Here is a 22,118-nt window from a genome sequence, read left to right as displayed (position 1 = left end):
TGTTCTTATATTGAACTGTGAGAGCCTCGGGCCCTGCTTTTCCTAAGAGCCTGGTCGCAGTCCCCCATCTCGACGGCGTTTGTTATACACCTGGCAGAATAGTAAAAATCTTCATTGCAGGAATTCCTCCTAGGGTACATTCACACAGCCGTATGCTTGAGAGGAGGAGAAGGTGACCCCCTCCATAGAGATAAGCGCCACACGGCCCGCACACACGAGGATCTTTTCCCTGTGTACAGCGTAGATCGGTGCCAAACATGTGTGGCACTATACTGCCACCGAGCCGCCAACGCCGTCTATTGGGGTATGTATGCGGCCCCAAATTTAAGGCCACATATACATCCCCCAGAAGGCCATGTAAATGTACCCTTAGTCGTAGGCTCTGTAGTTTTTGTGCCTGAAGTTCTTCCACTGCCTTTGGATGGCAGAATGACAACTTAAAATATTCTATACCTCCAAGGAGAACTAAAACTTGTTGCCCCTTATCAGTGAATGTACAGTACATCAGCATGCCACATTATATTAATGTACATATAATAATACAGCAGTACCCTCAGGCTCATTGATTCTTACATAATAAAGGAGCTACCCCCCCCCTTAATAGTGCATATATAGTACAGCAGCACTATTTTGAATAATTTATACATAATATAGAATCCTCCCTCATTAATATATGGAACTGTGATAACTGTGCACTAGAGATGAGCGAGCACTAAAATGCTCGGGTACTCGTTATTCGAGACAAACTTTTCCCGATGCTCGAGTGTTCGTCTCGAATAACGAGCCCCATTGAAGTCAATGGGAGACTCGAGCATTTTTCAAGGGGACCAAGGCTCTGCACAGGGAAGCTTGGCCAAACACCTGGGAACCTCAGAAAAGGATGGAAACACCATGGAAATGGACAGGAAACAGCAGGGGCAGCATGCATGGATGCCTCTGAGGCTGCTCAATCGCACCATTATGCCAAAATTATGGGCAACAGCATGGCCATGACAGAGTGACAGAATGAAGCTAGATAGCATCTAAAACATCCAATAATTGACCCTGACACTATAGGGGACTTCATGCAGAGGCAGCGGCAGCAGCGGCAGGCTAGAGAGTGGCATGGCGACATACCCTAAATAGACTCAGGCTTCAAACCAATGGGTGGCAGAGAGGAACCAAAGGAGGAGAGCAAGAAGCGCTCAAATAATATCGGTACATGATAAAAGTTTGCCAGTATATTTTGTGGATTACACAGCAGGGTGGCGACAAAGTTAACATGGAAGCCATGAAAACAATCCAAAATTCTGCCTGACACAGCTCGTTTGATAAGGGGACCATGTATGGAGGCAGTGAACTAGTAGTAGATTAAAGGTGCTGCAGTTAAAACTATGTTAGTTGGATCTTGGCATGGAGCTGGCGCTCCGCTGCCAGGCGAGCTTTCGCCAATCCAAGCCCGTGTCTCTAGGCTACTCCCCAAACAGCACTTCTAAGAACCTTTTGTATAAGATCAAGTGTAGTAGCGTTCTTATAAGTTTAGGATATGGAGGATGAGGGGAATGTAAACAGAAGCGCAAGAAGCGCTGAAATAATATTGGTAAATGATAAAAGTATGCCAGTATATTTTGTGGATAACACAGCTGGGTGGCGACAAAGTTAACAACTTTGATGTGGAATCCATGAAAACAACCCAAATTTCTGCCTGACACACCTCGTTTGATAAAGGGACGATGTATGGCGGCAGCTATATGGACGACTTTTGGAGGTAGCAATGGAGACAACGTGTGGAGGCTGCTATGGAGACAATTTAATTTGGATAGTGCCTGTATGTGGCAGTCCAAAAAAGTTTTCAAAAAAGAGGAGCAGGTAGGTGGCCCTCCAGAAAAATGGAATAGATTGAGTGCCTGTATGTGGCAGTCCAAAAAAGTTTTCAAACCAGAGGAGCAGGTAGGTGGCCCTCCAGAAAAATGGAATAGATTGAGTGCCTGTATGTGGCAGTCCAAAAAAGTTTTCAAACCAGAGGAGCAGGTAGGTGGCCCTCCAGAAAAATGGAATAGATTGAGTGCCTGTATGTGGCAGTCCAAAAAAGTTTTCAAACCAGAGGAGCAGGTAGGTGGCCCTCCAGAAAAATGGAATAGATTGAGTGCCTGTATGTGGCAGTCCAAAAAAGTTTTCAAACCAGAGGAGCAGGTAGGTGGCCCTCCAGAAAAATGGAATAGATTGAGTGCCTGTATGTGGCAGTCCAAAAAAGTTTTCAAACCAGAGGAGCAGGTAGGTGGCCCTCCAGAAAAATGGAATAGATTGAGTGCCTGTATGTGGCAGTCCAAAAAAGTTTTCAAACCAGAGGAGCAGGTAGGTGGCCCTCCAGAAAAATGGAATAGATTGAGTGCCTGTATGTGGCAGTCCAAAAAAGTTTTCAAACCAGAGGAGCAGGTAGGTGGCCCTCCAGAAAAATTGAATAGATTGAGTGCCTGTATGTGGCACTCCCAAAAATTGTTTAAAACAGAGGACCGGGTCGGTGGCCCTCCAGAAAAATTAAATGCATAAAGTACTATAGCTAGAGCCAGTGGGCCCTGTCAAAAAATAGCCAGTTTCCTCTGCTTTACTGTACAAAGAGGAGGAGAAGGAGGAAAATGAGGAGGAGGAGGAGTGGATAAATTATTCAGGTTGAGCTTCCTTCACCTGGTGGAGATTGGAAATTATGAGAAATCCAGGCTTTATTCATCTTAATAAGCGTCAGCCTGTCAGCGCTGTCAGTCGACAGGCGTGTACGCTTATCGGTGATGATGCCACCAGCTGCACTGAAAACCCGCTCGGACAAGACGCTAGCGGCAGGGCAGGCAAGAACCTCCAAGGCGTACAGTGCCAGTTCGTGCCACATGTCCAGCTTTGAAACCCAGTAGTTGTAGGGAGCTGTGTGATCATTTAGGACGATGGTATGGTCAGCTACGTACTCCCTCACCATCTTTCTGTAAAGATCAGCCCTACTCTGCCGAGACTGGGGACAGGTGACAGTGTCTTGCTGGGGTGACATAAAGCTGGCAAAAGCCTTGTAAAGCGTACCCTTGCCAGTGCTGGACAAGCTGCCTGCTCGCCTACTCTCCCTCGCTACTTGTCCCGCAGAACTACGCACTCTGCCGCTAGCGCTGTCAGAAGGGAAATACTGTTTCAGCTTGTGCACCAGGGCCTGCTGGTATTCATGCATTCTCACACTCCTTTCCTCTCCAGGGATGAGAGTGGAAAGATTTTGCTTGTACCGTGGGTCCAGGAGAGTGAACACCCAGTAATCGGTGCTGGAATAAATTCTTTGAACGCGAGGGTCACTGGATAGGCAGCCTAGCATGAAATCTGCCATATGCGCCAGAGTACCAACGCGTAAGAATTCACTCCCCTCACTGGCCTGACTGTCCATTTCCTCCTCCTCCAACTCCTCTTCTTCTGCCCATACACGCTGAACAGTGAAGGACTCAACAATGGTCCCCTCTTGTGTCTCGCCAACATTCTCCTCCTCTTCCTCCTCATCCTCCTCCACCTCCACCTCCTCCGATATGCGCTGAGAAACAGACCTAAGGGTGCTTTGGCTATCAACAAGGGAATCTTCTTCCCCCGTCTCTTGTGACGAGCGCAAAGCTTCCGACTTCATGCTGATCAGAGATTTTTTCAACAGGCCAAGCAGCGGGATGGTGAGGCTGATGATGGTGGCATCGCCACTGACCATCTGTGTTGACTCCTCAAAGTTACTCAGCACCTGACAGATATCAGACATCCACGTCCACTCCGCATTGTAGACTTGAGGAAGCTGACTGACCTGACTACCAGTTCTGGTGGAAGTTGACATCTGGCAGTCTACAATCGCTCTGCGCTGCTGGTAAACTCTGGATAACATGGTCAGTGTTGAATTCCACCTCGTGGGCACATCGCACAACAGTCGGTGAGCGGGCAGTTGGAGGCGGCGCTGCGCTGCCCTGAGAGTGGCAGCATCTGTGCTGGACTTCCTGAAATGCGCACAGATGCGGCGCACCTTCGTGAGCAAATCAGACAGATTGGGGTATGTCTTGAGGAAACGCTGAGCTATCAGATTTAACACATGGGCCAGGCATGGCACATGTGTCAGTCTGCCGAGTTGCAGAGCCGCCACCAGGTTACGGCCGTTGTCACACACAACCATGCCTGGCTTCAGGTTCAGCGGTGCCAGCCACAGATCAGTCTGCGCCGTGATGCCCTGTAATAGTTCTTGGGCGGTGTGCCTTTTATCGCCTAGGCTCAGCAGTTTCAGCACCGCCTGCTGTCGCTTAGCGACGGCACTGCTGCTGTGCCTAGAGCTACCGACTGATGGCGCCATGCCCACGGATGGTAGTTCGGAGGAGGAGGTGGAGGAGGGGTGGGAGGAGGAGGAGGCATAGTAGGCCTGAAACACCTGGACCGAGGTAGGCCCCGCAATCCTTGGCGTCGGCAGTATATGACCAGCCGCAGGGTCAGACTCGGTCCCAGCCTCCACCAAGTTAACCCAATGTGCCGTCAGCGATATATAGTGGCCCTGCCCGGCAGCACTCGTCCACGTGTCCGTGGTCAGGTGGACCTTGTCAGAAACGGCGTTGGTCAGGGCACGGATGATGTTGTCTGACACGTGCTGGTGCAGGGCTGGGACGGCACATCGGGAAAAGTAGTGGCGGCTGGGGACCGAATACCGAGGGCCGGCCGCCGCCATGAGGTTGCGAAAGGCCTCGGTCTCTACTAGCCTATAGGGCAGCATCTCCAGGCTGAGCAATCTGGAGATGTGGACATTAAGGGCTTGGGCGTGCGGGTGGGTTGCACTATATTTGCGTTTCCGCTCCAGCGTCTGGGGTATGGAGAGCTGAACGCTGGTGGATGCTGTGGAGGATCGTGGAGGCGACGATGGGGTTTTTGTGGCAGGGTCCTGGGCAGGGGGCTGACTATCAGCTGACACAGGGGAAGGAGCAGTGGTGTGCACGGCCGGAGGTGAACGGGCTTGTTGCCACTGAGTGGGGTGTTTAGCATTCATATGCCTGCGCATACTGGTGGTAGTTAAGCTATTAGTGGTGGAACCCCTGCTGATCCTGGTTTGGCAAATGTTGCACACCACAGTCCGTCGGTCATCCGGTGTTTCCTTAAAGAACCTCCAGACTTCTGAAAATCTAGCCCTCGCCGCAGGAGCCCTCGCCACGGGAGCTTCACTAGTTGACACATTTGGCGCTGATGCACCAGCTCTGGCCCTGCCTCTCCGTCTGGCCCCACCACTGCCTCTTCCAACCTGTTCTGGTCGAGGACTCTCCTCCGTCTCAGAAGCATTGTGTTCACCCGGCCTATCAACCCAGCTTGGGTCTGTCACCTCATCATCCTCCGATCCCTCAGTCTGCTCCCCCCTCGGACTTCCTGCCCTGACAACAACTTCCCCACTGTCTGACAACCGTGTCTCCTCATCATCGGACACCTCTTTACACACTTCTTCCACTACGTCAAGAAGGTCATCATCACCCACAGACTGCGACTGGTGGAAAACCTGGGCATTGGAAAATTGCTCAGCAGCAACCGGACAAGTGGTTTGTGACTGTGGGAAGGGTCCAGAAAACAGTTCCTCAGAGTATGCCGGTTCAAATGCCAAATTTTCCTGGGAGGGGGCAGACTGGGGGGGAGGAGGCTGAGGTGCAGGAGCTGGAGGAGTGCCGATTTCGGTGACATGGGTGGACTGCGTGGAAGACTGACTGGTGGACAAATTGCTCGAAGCATTGTCGGCAATCCACGACATCACCTGTTCGCACTGTTCTGGCCTCAACAGTGCTCTACCGCGAGTCCCAGTAACTTCAGACATGAACCTAGGGAGTGTAGCTCTGCGGCGTTCCCCTGCTCCCTCATCAGCAGGTGGTGTCTCACCCCGCCCAGGACCACGGCCTCTGATTCCTGCAGTAGTTGGACGCCCACGTCCCCGCCCTCGTCCTCTACCCCTAGCCCTCGGGTTAAACATTTTGAAAATGAAAGTTATAACTTTAATTTTTTTTAACTTTTTTTTGTGTTTTTTTGTGTTTTTTAGTTTTTTTTTGTGTTTTTTAGTTTTTAAAACCAAACAATGCTATCCTATTGCTATGGCTATTTTCTAGCCAAGTATGAAAGCACACTGCTATGCCAGATGAGATGACGCTGAGTTATGAAAAAATAAACGTAAAATAAAAAGGAAATGGCAGACTGTGCCTAATTGAAATCCAACCCCTAATAAATTTTCCCACTTCGGTCTTTGCGATGGATATGTGCGTCACTAAGCGCTAAACACAGCGGTCGCAAGTCTCACTCCAAATTCCTGACAATTGGCTAGTATATGCACTGAAGCAAGGACAGCCACCAGCAGATCAACCAGAAATAAAATATATATAACGCTATTGTAGGCGTAAGTAAGCCGTTTGGATTCTCCTTTGGCTATTTTCTAGCCAAGTATGAAAGCACACTGATGAGATGACGCTGAGTTATGAAAAAATAAACGTAAAATAAAAAGGAAATGGCAGACTGTGCCTAATTGAAATCCAACCCCTAATAAATTTTCCCACTTCGGTCTTTGCGATGGATATGTGCGTCACTAAGCGCAAAACACAGCGGTCGCAACTCTCACTACAAATTGCTCACAATTTGCTAGTAGATGCACTACAGCAAGGACAGCCACCAGCAGATCAACCAGAAATCAAATATATATAACGCTACTGTAGGCGTAAGTAAGCCGTTTGGATTCTCCTATGGCTATTTTCTAGCCAAGTATGAAAGCACACTGCTATGCCAGATGAGATGACGCTGAGTTATTAAAAAAATAAACGTAAAATAAAAAAGGAAATGGCAGACTGTGCCTAATTGAAATCCAACCCCTAATAAATTTTCCCACTTCGGTCTTTGCGATGGATATGTGCGTCACTAAGCGCAAAACACAGCGGTCGCAACTCTCACTACAAATTGCTCACAATTTGCTAGTAGATGCACTGCAGCAAGGACAGCCACCAGCAGATCAACCAGAAATCAAATATATATAACGCTACTGTAGGCGTAAGTAAGCCGTTTGGATTCTCCTATGGCTATTTTCTAGCCAAGTATGAAAGCACACTGATGAGATGACGCTGAGTTATGAAAAAATAAACGTAAAATAAAAAGTAAATGGCAGACTGTGCCTAATTGAAATCAAACCCCTAATAAATTTTCCCACTTTGGTGTTTGAGGTGGATATGTGTGTCACTAAGAGCTAAACACAACGGTAGCAAGTCCCCCTGCAAATTCCTCACAATATGGTACTAGCTGCACTACTAGTGCCAGCAAGCCCAGCCACAAGCAAACAAAAAAAAAAAGTATAACGTTATTGTAGCCCTAAGAAGGGCTGTTGGGTTCTTGTTGAATCACTCCTGCCTAACACTATTCTAATAGAACACCCTAACGCTTTCCCTGACCAGCAGCAGCTCTCTCCCTAGCGGCATCCAGACAGAGAATGATCCGAGCAGCGCGGGCAGCGGCTAGTCTATCCCAGGGTCACCTGATCTGGCCAGCCAACCACTGCTATCGACGTGTAAGGGTACCACGTCATGCTGGGTGGAGTGCAGAGTCTCCTGGCTTGTGATTGGCTCTGTTTCTGTCCGCCAAAAAGCAAAACGGCGGGAGCTGCCATTTTCTCAAGCGGGCGAAGTATTTGTCCGAGCAACGAGCAGTTTCGAGTACGCTAATGCTCGAACGAGCATCAAGCTCGGACGAGTATGTTCGCTCATCTCTACTGTGCACCACTCTCCTTCTGGGACTCGTAATCTGCTACCTGAGACAACTTTCCTCATGGCAGATGCTCTACCATCATGCAAATTGCTCTTGTGATCATTACACTACTGGATCCCAGACTTTCCTAGTTACACAGCCATTGTAAGATGCTTGCATGAATTTTAATATGTAAGGCTTTTTTCACACTTACCTTAAGGTTTACATACTGGAGCCATAGCAGAATATCTGTTTTCAAAGGGAATCTAACATCAAACCATCCCGCATGATAAACCAGGGACACTTACTCATAGACCCAGGCACTTTGACTGTGATAATCTTCTTATATGTATTATTCATGGCCTCCTTCTTACTAAAATAAAATTGTGCTAAAAAGCCTGGAAGGCTGCTGGCCCGATTCCCAGAGCCCTTCACTTTCACAGGCTGTTACCGTGTGCAAGGAGCACTTTCCCCCTCCCTCTGTGTGTTGAAACTATTACCATATTTTTTGACTATAATACACACTTTTAAGCGAGAAAAAAACTTGCTAAAAAGTGCCTGCATCTAAAAGACCGGTCAGGAGGATCCAGCACAGCAAGTGTTTAGCAGAAGTAGAGGGTGAGACAGTCTAACAGCCTGTGAGGCATGAACCCCCCCCCCCCCTTAGCCTTTTAGACTCATTAACATAATTTTAAAAGTTGATTTTAGAAGAAAGGAGGCCATGGATAACAAAATATAACAAGATTACCACAGTCAATAGTGAATGAACAGAAGGTAAATGAAAGTGTAGATAAACCCTTTACCCAGATAGTCTAACCATATTTTCAGCACTAGAGGGATCATAATGTGCCTGGTTAGAGAGTCCCCACCCACACACTGGAATCTTACACTGACCATCACTGAGTGATGGGAGCTAAAACAGCAATTAAACTGAGTAAAATTGTAAAGCAAGGGGTTAAAAATTATCTTTATTATGTAAACATCACTAGGAGGTTGAAGTTTGAGTATTTTCCTTCATGGGCACATCCCTTTAATGCTGGAGGAACCATCTTGAACTGTCAGTAGATGACGCTGTGCTGTTTGTAGCTCTGGTATGTATATACACTCTCGTGTTGGTGTTATGTTATTTTTTGTTTTCTCCATCTTGCTGATGATGGTGGTGTTACAAATGATGGTCACTGTTTGTTCCTACATAAAGTAATCCAGTTTGTACCTACCATAGGGGTATTTATCAGGGCTGAAATAATCGCAAGTGCTGGCTTTGGTTGGTTACGACCAATGGGGAGGAGGCCGGTGCAGGGCGTTCTCTTTCTCAGAGCCTGCTCACTCACTGCAGCCAGCGAATTTTCATACGTGAAAATTTGACGGCTGTGTTTATTTCCACGCCAGGCCGAAGCACGAGCGCCGGTGTATGATAAGTAGCCCCTAATGTCTTTGTGCTGTAGAAATTCTACAATAGTTTTAATAATAATAATAGTTCCTTTATTTATATAGCGCACACAGATGACCCAGCGCTGCACAGAGCTTGCCAGATCGGTCTTATCCACAATTGATACAGTCAAGCAGAAGATAAACAGTAGAGCGGCACTCACCAAATGCGTTTTCACAGCCTTAATTAGCAGAATAGCAATACAGACATATAGCAGACTGTGACAGGTGATGGGCCGTTTTGCTCCAAATAGACATTTTCTCTAGCCTACTTTACCTTTAGTCTAGAGAAAGCGCCCTTTTGGCACAAACGGCCCATCACCTGTCATGGTCTGCTATATGTCTGTGTTGCTATTCTGCTAATAAAGGCTGTGAAAAAGCATTTGGTGAGTGCCGTTCTACTGTTTATCTCCTGCTTGACTAGATCGCCTGGATTGGGAGCTGAGCTACTACAGTGTACAGCCCGTGGTCTGTGTGGGATGTGCTTTCCGGACAGGAGAACCATATTGAGGTAGTTCCGGTTTGTCTTGTGTTTCTTGTTTATCCACAGTTGATTTTGATGGTATATTTCCTCATTAAATTCTGCCTAACTCATATTATTCTTGCTGGGAAAAATATTGCTGCAGATATCTACCACTTTCTGGGAAGCCCTGTAGATAATGTGAGTGCTATATAAATAATATTACCGCTATTATTTCGCTTCTGGAGGACAGTGGTTAGTAGTGGCAGATTCCTATGTTAGGAGCGCAATCTATGGGCTATATTCAGACCGGGCTCTGAGGACAGAAGTAACTGTAAATACACTCCTGATAACAGACCAAATCCTTGCATTACTTGATTATTAAATCTCAATGTCATGAAAAGACAATAAACATGTTCTGTTCTAATGAGAATGCAGATGAGTTCCCATCCAGCCTATTCTTCTGAAGACATAATTGCTGAGAGTGTTCTTGTTACATTTGGGGTAATTGCAGCTTGTGATGAATTTTAATTATTGCTCTAGCGCCAGATTGTCAGACACAGACAATAGTTTTGTGTATCTTCATTCATATGACTTTTTAGTTTTTTGTTACAGGATCAGACAAACATGAAGTTCTTTGAATAAGTATATTCCATATGCCAGAGTCATGTACAGTCTGTCTTCATTCTTTCCTAAAAGAACCAATTACATTTATCATAAGGAACAATTCTGTTTTTTCCCTGGTATTTGATTATTTTTTATTTTATTTTTCTATTTATATTGGACTGAGGAAATTCACATCCATCAGTTATGGAAGTCTCATTGATCTCTCACTATCGGCAGGATGGGGGACACAACTCAATTCTTGACAGGTCGAATGTGGCCCACCAGCCATTGGTTGTGCACCCACTTCTATGTTTGTTTAAAGGGTATTCAAGTGACAAGTACCAAAGGAGTCCAAATTGATTAGAAAAAGGTATGTTGGGCTTGATTCCAATATTTTACAAGATAAAAAGTCCTGGGTGCAGGACACATTCCATCTTGGTGCAGAAACAAAGACGATGAGAAAGAAATGAAGAAAATGGTCCCCAATGGGGTGCTCACCATAAGTCACTTTGGCTAGTATGCATATAACCCTTTTGTAGGGTGGTATTCCTTCGATCAATCCAAAATCCGGACACAGTCAGCTGCACCTCTAGCCCAAACGAAAAAAAAAGCCGGTTCACAAAGGAACCGGTAATATGCAGGAAAAAATTGGTCGGCTAGACCTTATGGGCATTGACCACCGGCCTAGTAGTCTCAACGGCGGTTAGGAAACTGACTCAACTCCAAAGTTTTAAAAGAAGAAATTAAATATTTATTGGTAATACTTAACACATAGAATGTCAAGTGTTTAAAACAAGGTATAAAATCCTCCTAATGCGGACCGTGCACCTAATTTATTAGGCAAAGTTAGACAGAAGTGTGTCGCATGCCTTATGTTAAAGGTGTACCAAAAAAAGTTGGTGTCAGAGCAGTGCAGGGGGCACCAGATTCATGTAGAGCGCCCTGAATCTGGCGCCCTCTGCACAGGTGCCACGATTCACTAAGATCGTGCGCTTGATATCCTGCATGTGTGGCTTCCCCGCTCAGGTCCGTCGGAGTTCACCTTCTTCTTCCTGGTGCATGTAAGTACATTGTCTTGTGACACAATTTGAAAATTAAATCCCGCGCTCAGTCTGAATCAGTTGGATCATCCGACAACACGCCCCCCGATTTCTGTTGCATGAAAGCCAGCGCAGCTGTGCCAAAATACAATTGCACAATCCCCTGCTAAATACCTGTCACAGCTGTGCAATCCCAGAAAATGTCATAAAATCCAACAAAAGTGTGACCACGGACCCTTAGTAAATAAGCCCCATTGGGGCAGATTTACTTACTCTGCCCATTCGCGATCCAGCGGCGCGTTCTCTGAACAGGATTCGGGTCCGGACTGGATTTATTAAGGTAGTTCCTCCGCCGTCCACCAGGTGGCACTGCTGCGCTGAAAATCATCTGAATGCACCGGAATACACCAAGCTGGACCAGGTAAAGGTAAGCGCTTCCCAAGCGACACATTTTCGGTTTTTAAATGCGGCGGTTTTTCCGAATACGTCGGGTTTTCGTTCGGCCACGCCCCCCGATTTCCGTCGCGTGCATGCCAGTGCCGATGCGCCACAATCCGATCGCGTGCGCCAAAATCCCGGGGCAATTCAGGTACAATCGGCGCAAATCGAAAATATTCATGTAACACGTCGGGAAAACGCGAATCGGGCCCTTAGTAAATGACCCCCATTGTGTTGCACTTCTTATATGCTTCTATGGTAGTTATGAAAATATACAAGCAAACATAGTCAGCTAGCTTCAAAACTTTCATAGAATTGAATAAAGAGAGCAGTGTATATACAAGTTCATATACACATACCTACCAACATTTGGGTCCCCATCCACCTGCCTCCAGCACATCTTAAAACACTTATGAAATGAGCCAGGATGCTCGGTTTTATGCTATTTTCCATAAGCTCCACATTATTTGTCACCCATGTTGTCCAGGGAATATCCTTTTAAATCTTACACTTCCTTTCTAGACCCAGTATGTAATTATTGTTGGTAAATTATAATGCTTCTGTAATTGCAATCCTTTTAATTACTGACACGTGTGTTTGTGCCGTGATATCCATTTTTCTTTAAGGCAGTATTTCACTATGTCAAAGACTGCTTGATAAATTTACAGATATTATCGTCTTAAGGAAATATGTTTCAGAAGAAGAGTCTTATCTGTGTCAAAATGAGCTGGACGTTTAGACTCCAAAGTCTTCACAAATGTGGAAAACTAAAGTCTTACTAGTCTTGTTCATCTTCAGAATACAAAAATCTAAGGAAGTCTCTAAGTGTTCATAAACATAAATCTGTAACAACATAAACAGTAACATAGATTTCTTTTCACTGTATTAAAATGTAAAAAAAACTTTCTTACAGATTTGTTTTTATATGTTTGGTCAAGTTGAAGTCATAGATTATTTTCCCAGTATATACTGAATATATGTACCAATGTGGATTATAGTGGTACCGGAGAAGGACCATAATTGATTGACTTGATATTGAGGCTTTAAGCTTATGTGGCCTCCTTGTAAAGGAAGGGAAAGGACTTGTAGAGAAATGTTTGCGACGCCAGTCAGGATAATGGTTGCTGACTTCAGCCCTGAGAGATATGTGTTGCGGGTCAGCGTGATGTTATGAACCCCTCCTGACTAGGACCGGCTCCCAGGGGATGGATGGAGGAGGAGGTGTATGTCACTTGCGTTGCGATGATGGCGGTGCCAAATAAATACTTGCACACTTTGGCTTAACTTGAGCTATAGGGATGCAGGCCACCTTGGTGAGGTATCCTTCTCAATATGATTCTCAACCTGCTCCTGAATATGTTCCTTGCTTGTTCCTCAGCTGCATTGAACTCCTCTAATTACAGTCACAACCTCTGCTTGCTGTGCTGCTTTGCTCCTCTGAGGTCCTAAGACATTGATGACGAACCTTTTACTGACTTACAACCAAAATCCACTTATTTACCGTTAAGTGCCAATGTTGCATTTTAAGCAGTAACTTATTGCTACCTGTTCTTCCACTTTTTTCAATTGTATCGGCCACCTGAGGCCACCAAAACAGTTGAAAGAAGAAGGGCAAATTCAGACTTTAATTATAGCTTCTCTCCAAGTTGCCTGGGACAGCAGGAATATTTGATGGATTTGGTCCTGTTTGGTGAACTCTGTCCTGGGGTGATGGCCTGAGTGCCCACAGAAAGGTCACCGAGTGCCACCTCTGGCACCCGTGCCATAGGTTCGCCATCACTGTTCTAAGACCCAGGCCTCCTGCCTGTCTCCTCTAGGACATGCTTCAGCGGCTGCTGTTCACTGCACTGCCTCTCACTGCAGACTTCTGACTGACTCCTTCAGTCTACACACACTGGCTGTCACTGCAGACTGACTCTTAACTCCCCCCTTCTTCTTCCCACAATTCTTCGCTACTCTCTCACGTTGGTAGGCCGGCCCCTTTCTTTATTAAACATAAAACAATTAAAGATGTTTTTTCAAAAGATTTGTTCTCTCTGTCTCTGCGCTTGCTAATTCTTCATCCTCAAAGGCTATGATTCTCCATTGGATACATAACCACATGTAGACTTCTTCCTTCCATAACTTATCAGTGCAGAATTGCCCCTCCAGATATCCTCAGCTCCTTGTAGCTCATCTTCCCACTTTGTCAATAAAAATATTCACTTACAGTACAGTAAGTAATATAGTGTCCTTTGGATAACAACTATTTTGCATACTGTGCTCCCAAATCTTAGAAAACTCTAACACTACAAGTGTGTCATCCTCAAAGGTTATGATTCTCCATTACAAGTGTGTTCATCCTCAAAGGTTATGATTCTCCATTGGATACATAACAACATGTAGACTTCTTTCTTCCATAACACTACAAGTGTGTCACATATCAAATGTATACTGTGAACTCTCATATTGAGATGAGGATTCCTAATTGTCAGGTTCCACCCAGACCCAGACATACTGCCATATTGGCGATTGAACAGTCATTGAGCAAGTTGACCACCATAGCAAACTAACCATGGCTAGGATTGTGGGGGTGGGGGGGGGGCAAAATGTTTGGGTCAGGTGGGCGAATTCGATCGCAAACTTGAACTTGAGCATTGGATATATATATATATATATATATATATACACACACACAAAAAAAATAGTCTACAAAGTGTTATACTTCTTGTACCAAACACTCTTTTTCCTAGTGTTGTGGCTATTGTTATCAGCTGATCAGTGGGCATGCCAGGTATCAGTGGGCATTCCAGTTCTCCAGCAATCTGATACTGCGGACCAATCGTATGATTGCAAATGTAATGTTGGTATCCTGATAACTGTAATAATGACACATGTGATCCTTGTTCAGAGCACATGTGGTTCCATTATCTGCTCCAAATGTGGAAACAAGTTGTTCCCATAATCAATTATGTTGAAACTATATTAACTGTGAAGATGTTGCAATTTTTTTTAGAGTGGCCGATTATCATAAGAATTGCAAGCAATATCGTTAGTGTTATATTGTTGGCCTTGCTGCCCCTCCATGGTATACCATTGTTTCTTGCCATTTTGGCTTGTGCTGGACGCTTTCCTTGACAGCAACAGAATGAACATAGTGCTAAATACACTTTCAATACACATTAAATTCCATTGAAATGAATACCATATGAGTTAATAAATGTGTTGTCTTATTTAGAGAAGCCAAAATGAACTATGATTCATCCGCACATGAAATCTGTTGCCAGTGTAAGCAAATCTGACATTGGAACAGCTTCTAAAGCACAATGTGATTCAGAGAATGTTTTCCTTCTGCTTAGAATCTCCATCTAGCGCCTTTCTATGTTATTAGCTACTGAGCAAGGAGGGAAAATTTAGATGTATCAAAAATGAAATAAGTAAAAAACGGGCCATAACTATAAAGCTGCATTATGATTGTGGGATTGCGATTCAGAAAAGCTCTATTAGATACTAATACATAAGAATTTGATGTCTAGGAATATCATAAAAACTCCTGAAGTACAATATCAATGCTGTGCCAAGGTCCTGGGTTTAAATCAGACAAAGGACAACATTCCCACGCAGTTTGCATGACCTTCCTGTCTGCTGAATATGGCGCCGCTATCAGAGGCATAGTTCACTGATTGCAATCCGATAAAGTTGTGGCACATGGTTAGGGTATGGCAGCACTTAATAATATGTCTCTGTCTGACTTAACTATAGAGAATGAATGAAAGGGGCAAGACACCGCTTTAGTTATGTATCCCCTTTACTGCCTCCTACTTACTAGGTTTATGGGTCAGTGCATAATATCTGTCTAGAATTTGTAGACATTGTTAGGATTTTTTCAATTATAAAGGGTATGCCTAATTTTAATCCTCTAGTGATGTTTACACAATAAAGATCATTTTTAACCACTTACTTTGCAAATTTACTGAGTTACATTGCTGTATTTGCTCCTATCACTCCCTAGGCTGATGACTAAAATTCAGCAGTGTGGGCAGGGGCTAGCAAAGCAGACACTTCAAGGATTCCTGTGTGCTATAAGATGACGTGTGCTTACAATGTGCTTAGATTATCAGGGTACAGGGTTAACTACACTTTCATTTAGATTCTGAAGATTCTACTGGCATCTGACACATAGAAAAAAAGAGAGATGAGACAGAACAGAGTGATGGGATGGATATAACACACAATGACAAATTCAGCTCTGCTACCTCACCTAATCAATAAAACACAGGCAGCACCACTATGCCCCCCTCCCCTCGGATTCAGAGCTTATCTAGTCTGCTGCTACTGTCTCCTCTGCTCTGCTGCTGCTGGACAGAATGTGCCTCAGTCTGTAGTGCCTCCTGCCCCTACAGAGGTACTACAGAAGCTATTCATGCCATAGAAATCTGCCTGACCATAGTCTGTAGTTTATGGTCATCTCCAGGGACAGGTTAGCACAAGCGGAAAAAGGATTCCATGTCCAGCTTCGTCCAAGATAATTCAAACTTTATTTAAGGCATAGTATTTAAAATCCCAAAGCGTTTAGAGGCCAACGCGTTTCAAATGGTGGACCCTTTCTTAGTCATGGCTACCACCATCTCCAGGGAAAACCAAAATATAAATACCAGTACTGGTAGAGACAGTTTGGAATTATTTCTGTATTTTTCTTAATAATTTTCTTTAATTTTCTTATTTTGTTTTAGGAATCTTGTCTTTGTGGGAAGGATCTTATCTTCATTACTGTTGAAAACGCTTCAATTTGAAAAAAATGGCTATGTAAAAATATGTAAATGAGGCTCATGTGTGCGCCATCCAAGCTGCTTGGCTCTCTGTTTGCGTATATATATTATTCGAGCCTCTAGTTGGTGCCTTCAGGGCATAACACCATCAAGATACATGAATAATTATAAGCCGGCTTGGCTTGTGTTCACAGCCACACCCAGGCCTCATTTACATATTTTTATAAAGTGATTTTATTCAAATTGAGGCATTTTAAGTATAAAATAAGAATTCTAAGATGAGTGAAAAATGTGCTGTTCTTGATATTACTTTCTAAATAAGGTTCAGGGAACTTCTGCATCATGGTATCCATAATTTTTGCTGTAAAGATTCACTGACAGATTACATAGAGAGTCTATGTAGAGGGGAGGGGACTAGTGAGCCACAGCAGCTAAGTATCTGCCCAACAGCTTTGATTTAACAGAATTTACACACAATGGTCACCACTAAAGGGGCTTTTTCAGGATCATCACATTGAAAAGTAAGTGTTCTTGCTTCAAAACACTCCAACTATAATTCCCTTTAAATGCTAATAAGTTCTGCATTTTTTTAGTTTGTCTTTTATTAAGTAACCTTGAATAGTAGGAAGTCAAAAAGTTGTATTTGGTTTGGTTTAGGAATCATGACGATTATCTCCTGCCAGTTAGAATAACTCCCTGGATCAACAGAAACTACTAATAAAAAGATTTTCCCTACGATTGGATATTTTTGCTCTCCAGAAAGGCATCCAGGCCCCTCTTGAACATGTTCAAATTATCAGTCATTACAACATTCAAGTGGTCACCTGTAACTTAGGGCAAAGCTGGCAAGTAGACCGGGATACAGGTTGGGGAAATGCACAAGGTTCACACTTCTTCCATGTCTTCACAAACCGTCAGAAACAAATTTGGCCAAAACTGGGTTAAGCAACAGGACACTGTTCCAAAGGACATCAGCAATTTACAACAGAAGAGCTAAGAGAGTAATGAAGGAGTTATAATTGCACTGTCTAAATTTAGATCTTAACCCAGTGAAAAATGCTACCTTATGAGAGCTGAGCATAAACAAATAGCTCAAAGAACTGAAGCCATGTTGTAAAGAATAGCCCAAGGGCACCTCCAGAATGATGATTACTTCAAATTTTACTGGTAATGGTTTAATAAGTTATTATGTTTTTGGTCATAATAGCAACAAAACAATGGAAAAAGTGTGTTATTCATCTGAGGTTGCGTTGTTCTGAAACCATAGAATTCAAAGAGGTTGTACTTTCCTTTTCTCATGATCATATATACATATTGTGAGACACTGAAGGGGTTAACTGTGGATGGGCGGTATGTTTCCCCAAGGTTTTGCTTCTATGCAAGGCCTTAGTGCTGAAGTGGGTTTGTCCAGCACCTTGGACACAGGTGATGGGAACAGCCCAATTAGCTTGCATAAAATCACTTAGCAGAGCTGGAAATGTGGTCTCTCTGTGGAAGGAGGCTGAGAGGACACAGCTCTGACCTGTGTGTCTGGAGCAGCACGTGAATTTTGTTTAGCGTGAGTTAGTGGACGCATTGTATAGTTAGCACCCTGACGGGTAGGATATTATTTTGTTTTTGATGCCTGAATGTATAGGCTGTTTTATTTTCCTGCTGAAATAAACACAGGCTAGACCTGTTTTGGACTATACCCTGGTGTCCCTGTCTTGAACTGCATCCCAGCACCCCGCTACCACGGTCTCTACTGGGCCAAATCCCCACATATGGTGCTTCGGATTGCGGGCAGTTCAAAAGACATACACCCGACAGGCTCGCTACATCCTGCAACATTGCATGGCCTGGGTGAAAGCAGCAGGCAAAGTGCAGGATAAAGCCAAGATGGAGGACTTTATTAAATACCTGCAAGAGGAGGCCAGAGCTAATCGGCAGCAGCAGCAGGCCATGCTCCAGCAGCAGGAGGAGAGGTCCCGCCAGCAGCAGGAGGAGGCCAGAGCTATTCGGCAGCAGCAGCAGGAAGAGTCCCTGGCTAATCGGCAGCTGCAGCAAGCCATGCTCCAGCAGCAAGAGGAGAGGTCCCGCCAGCAGCAAGCCATGCTCCAGCAACAGCAGGAAGAGTCCCGAGCCATGTTCCAGCTGATGATGGAGAAGTTTTCTGGCATGACGGCAGCACCGCAGGCGACGACTGCTGAGGGGTCCCGTACTGGTCTACAGGGGTACCCGGTGGTCCAGCATTCCGCACGGGCTGCGGTACAGAAGGCTTTGCAAAAAATGGCGACGACCGACGACGTGGAGGCATATCTCACGGTGTTCGAACGAATAGCTGAGCGAGAGGAGTTACCGGCTGAGCAGTGGGCAGATGTCCTGGCACCGTTCCTGACCGGCGAGTCGCAGAAGGCTTACTACGACCTGAGTGAGACGGAGGCCCGTAAGTACCCCCAGCTAAAGGCGGAGATTCTGGCTCGTCTTGGGGTCACCGTTCAAGTCCGCTCCAGCCGGGTCCACCAGTGGGCTTACTCAGAAAAGTTACCCCCACGCTCCCAAATGCATGACCTGATCCATCTGGTCCGGAAGTGGCTGCAACCAGAGGACTGCACCCCCGCACAGATAGTAGAGAGAGTGGTCCTCGACAAGTTCACCCGTTCTCTGCCCTCTCGGCTCCAGCGGTGGGTTGGACAGGCCGGCCCCACAAAAGCTGAGGATCTTGTGTCCCTTGTAGAGAGGTATCGGGCTACGGAGGACCTTCTACTTACCTCTCCCTCACGTAGCAGTGCCAGTGACAGGGTCACCAAACCAGCCGGTAAGACTGCTACTGCGGAAAAGGGGAGATATGCCAGGTTGGGAGGGGGTTCATTGGGGGGCGTGGATACCCAGAAACCCAGTGAGGCTCGTGACAGAGGTTATGGCCGTGTCCAGTGCTGGCGGTGTCATGAAATGGGCCATATTGCTGCCAACTGTCCACTGTCAGTGGAGCCAATGGACTGCAGCCAGGCCCGGCGAGTGTCGCTGTTTGCCCGACCGGTTCTGTCGGCAGAGTCAGTCACGGATGCAGAACCCCAAGTATGCATGGTCACAATCGGTGGTCACACAGTGGAAGCCTTGCTAGACTCCGGGAGTCTGGTCACCCTGGTGCGGGGAACTTTGGTTGACCCAGGACTGTACAGCGGGCGGAAAGTGGGCGTGTTATGTATCCATGGGGACACTCGCGAATATCCCACTGCCGTCGTCAACCTACATACCCCTTGTGGTTCTGTTACCCATGAAGTGGGGGTGGTGGGGACCCTTTTTCATGAGGCTATTATCGGCAGAGACTTACCAGTGTTTTGGGACCTCTGGAGCCGAAGACCCACCACAGGAACTGTTGCAGATAATAGACATCAGGTATGTCCGGCCTTGGCCCCTGAACCCTTTGAGGCCGATGTACACACACCAGCAGTAGGGGTGACCCCATGTGATGAATTCTCTCCCCTAGAGGTCCTTGCTGGTGAGGTCGAGGGCCACGAGGAGGTGGCCGACATGCTGGACCTTGAGATTTCCCGGGACAATTTTGGGGCTGCACAGCTACAGGACCCTACCTTGGTTAAAGCACGGGAGAATGTCAAGGTGATAAATGGGGTACTCCAGATACCAGGGGCTGATAAAATATATCCCCGAATGGTGATTATTGGGGAACTGTTGTACAGGGTCGACCAGATACGGGGTGAGGAGGTTGAGCAACTGGTAGTACCCCAATCTCACCGTAGGCTGGTGCTAGAGTTGGCACACAAACATGTGCTGGGAGGGCACTTAGGTGCTGAGAAGACCCGAGAGAGGATCCTGCAGCGGTTTTTCTGGCCCGGGGTATGGGAGGAGGTAAACCGGTATTGTAGCTCCTGCCCTGAGTGTCAACTTACTGCCCCGGTCTCCCACTTCAGGAGTCCTTTGGTTCCCCTTCCGATCATAGAAGTGCCCTTTGAACGGATTGCAATGGATCTGGTTGGCCCCATAGTTAAGTCCTCCAGGGGGCACCAATACATCCTAGTTATCCTGGACTACGCTACGCGGTATCCCGAGGCGATTCCACTAAGGAACACCTCCTCCAAAACTATTGCTAGGGAGCTGTTCCAGGTGTTCTCACGCACAGGCCTCCCCAAGGAAATCTTGACTGACCAGGGTACCCCATTCATGTCTAGGGTGATGAAGGAGATGTGCAAGTTACTACAGGTAAAACAACTCCGCACCTCTGTGTATCATCCTCAGACAGATGGCCTGGTCGAGAGGTTTAATAAGACCTTGAAGGGGATGCTTAAGAGGGTGGTCAGCAAAGATGGGAAGGACTGGGATTGTTTGTTGCCCTATTTGATGTTTGCCATACGTGAAGTTCCCCAGTCCTCCACGAGTTTCTCACCCTTTGAGCTGTTATATGGCCGTTCCCCACGTGGGCTTTTGGATGTAGCCAAGGAGACCTGGGAACAGGAGAGGACCCCCCACCGTAGTGTGATAGAACACGTCTCCCTTATGCAGGACCGCATAGCGGCGGTAATGCCCCTTGTAAAGGAACACATGACAAGGGCACAAGAGGCCCAGTCTAGGGTCTACAATAGGACAGCCAGACTCAGGACCTTTAACCCAGGTGACAGAGTGCTAGTTCTAGTGCCCACCGTGGAGAGCAAATTCTTGGCCAAATGGCAAGGGCCATATGAGGTCATGGAGAGAGTGGGGAAGGTAACCTACAGGGTATCTCAGCCGGGGAGGAGGAAACCCGAACAGATATACCACGTGAACCTCCTAAAGCCATGGAGGGAAAGAGAGTCCCTGATGGCCATGGGAGTAGAGAAGGCGTCTGTCTCCAAGAAGGGGACACCAGAGGTAGGTGTACCCGTTGCCAAGGTGCCTGAAGTACGGATCTCGGAGTCCCTCTCCAGGGCCCAGATTCAGGAAGCGAAGGAGTTTGTGCTCCGAAATATGGATGTGTTCTCTAAGTTACCGGGTCGTACTTCAGTCATCAAGCATGACATCATAACCGAACCCCACGTCCGGGTACACCAAAAACCTTACCGGGTCCCTGAAGCGCGCCGGCTTGCCATAGCCGAAGAAGTCAGGCAGATGTTAGACCTGGGGGTTATCGAGGAGTCTAAAAGTGACTGGTCGAGTCCTATTGTGTTGATTCCCAAACCGGATGGTTCCCTACGGTTCTGCAATGATTTTAGGAAGTTGAACGAGGTGTCCAAATTTGATTCCTATCCCATGCCCAGGGTTGACGAGTTGATAGAACGACTTGGACAGGCTAGGTTTTTCTCCACCCTTGACCTGACGAAAGGGTATTGGCAGGTACCCCTGACTGACAGGGCTAAAGAGAAGACCGCTTTTGTTACCCCTGATGGGCTTTTTCAGTACGTGGTACTCCCATTTGGGCTACATGGGGCTCCCGCCACATTCCAGAGGTTAATGGATCTCGTGCTAAAACCTCACCGGAGTTATGCCTCGGCATACTTAGATGACATTATAGTCTATAGTAACGACTGGGAGAGTCATCTGGCCAAGGTGCAAGCAGTGGTGGACTCCCTGAGGGCAGCAGGGCTGACAGCGAACCCCCAAAAGTGTGCACTGGGTCTGGAAGAGGCCCGTTACCTGGGGTACCGTATTGGGCGAGGGGTCATCAAACCCCAAGTAAACAAAGTAGAGGCGATCCAGCAGTGGCCACGACCTTTG

Source organism: Engystomops pustulosus, chromosome 3 (assembly GCF_040894005.1).
Source record: "Engystomops pustulosus chromosome 3, aEngPut4.maternal, whole genome shotgun sequence".
Taxonomy (NCBI): domain Eukaryota; kingdom Metazoa; phylum Chordata; class Amphibia; order Anura; family Leptodactylidae; genus Engystomops; species Engystomops pustulosus.
The sequence above is the reverse complement of the archived record's forward strand: the minus strand, read 5'-3'. Positions refer to the sequence as shown.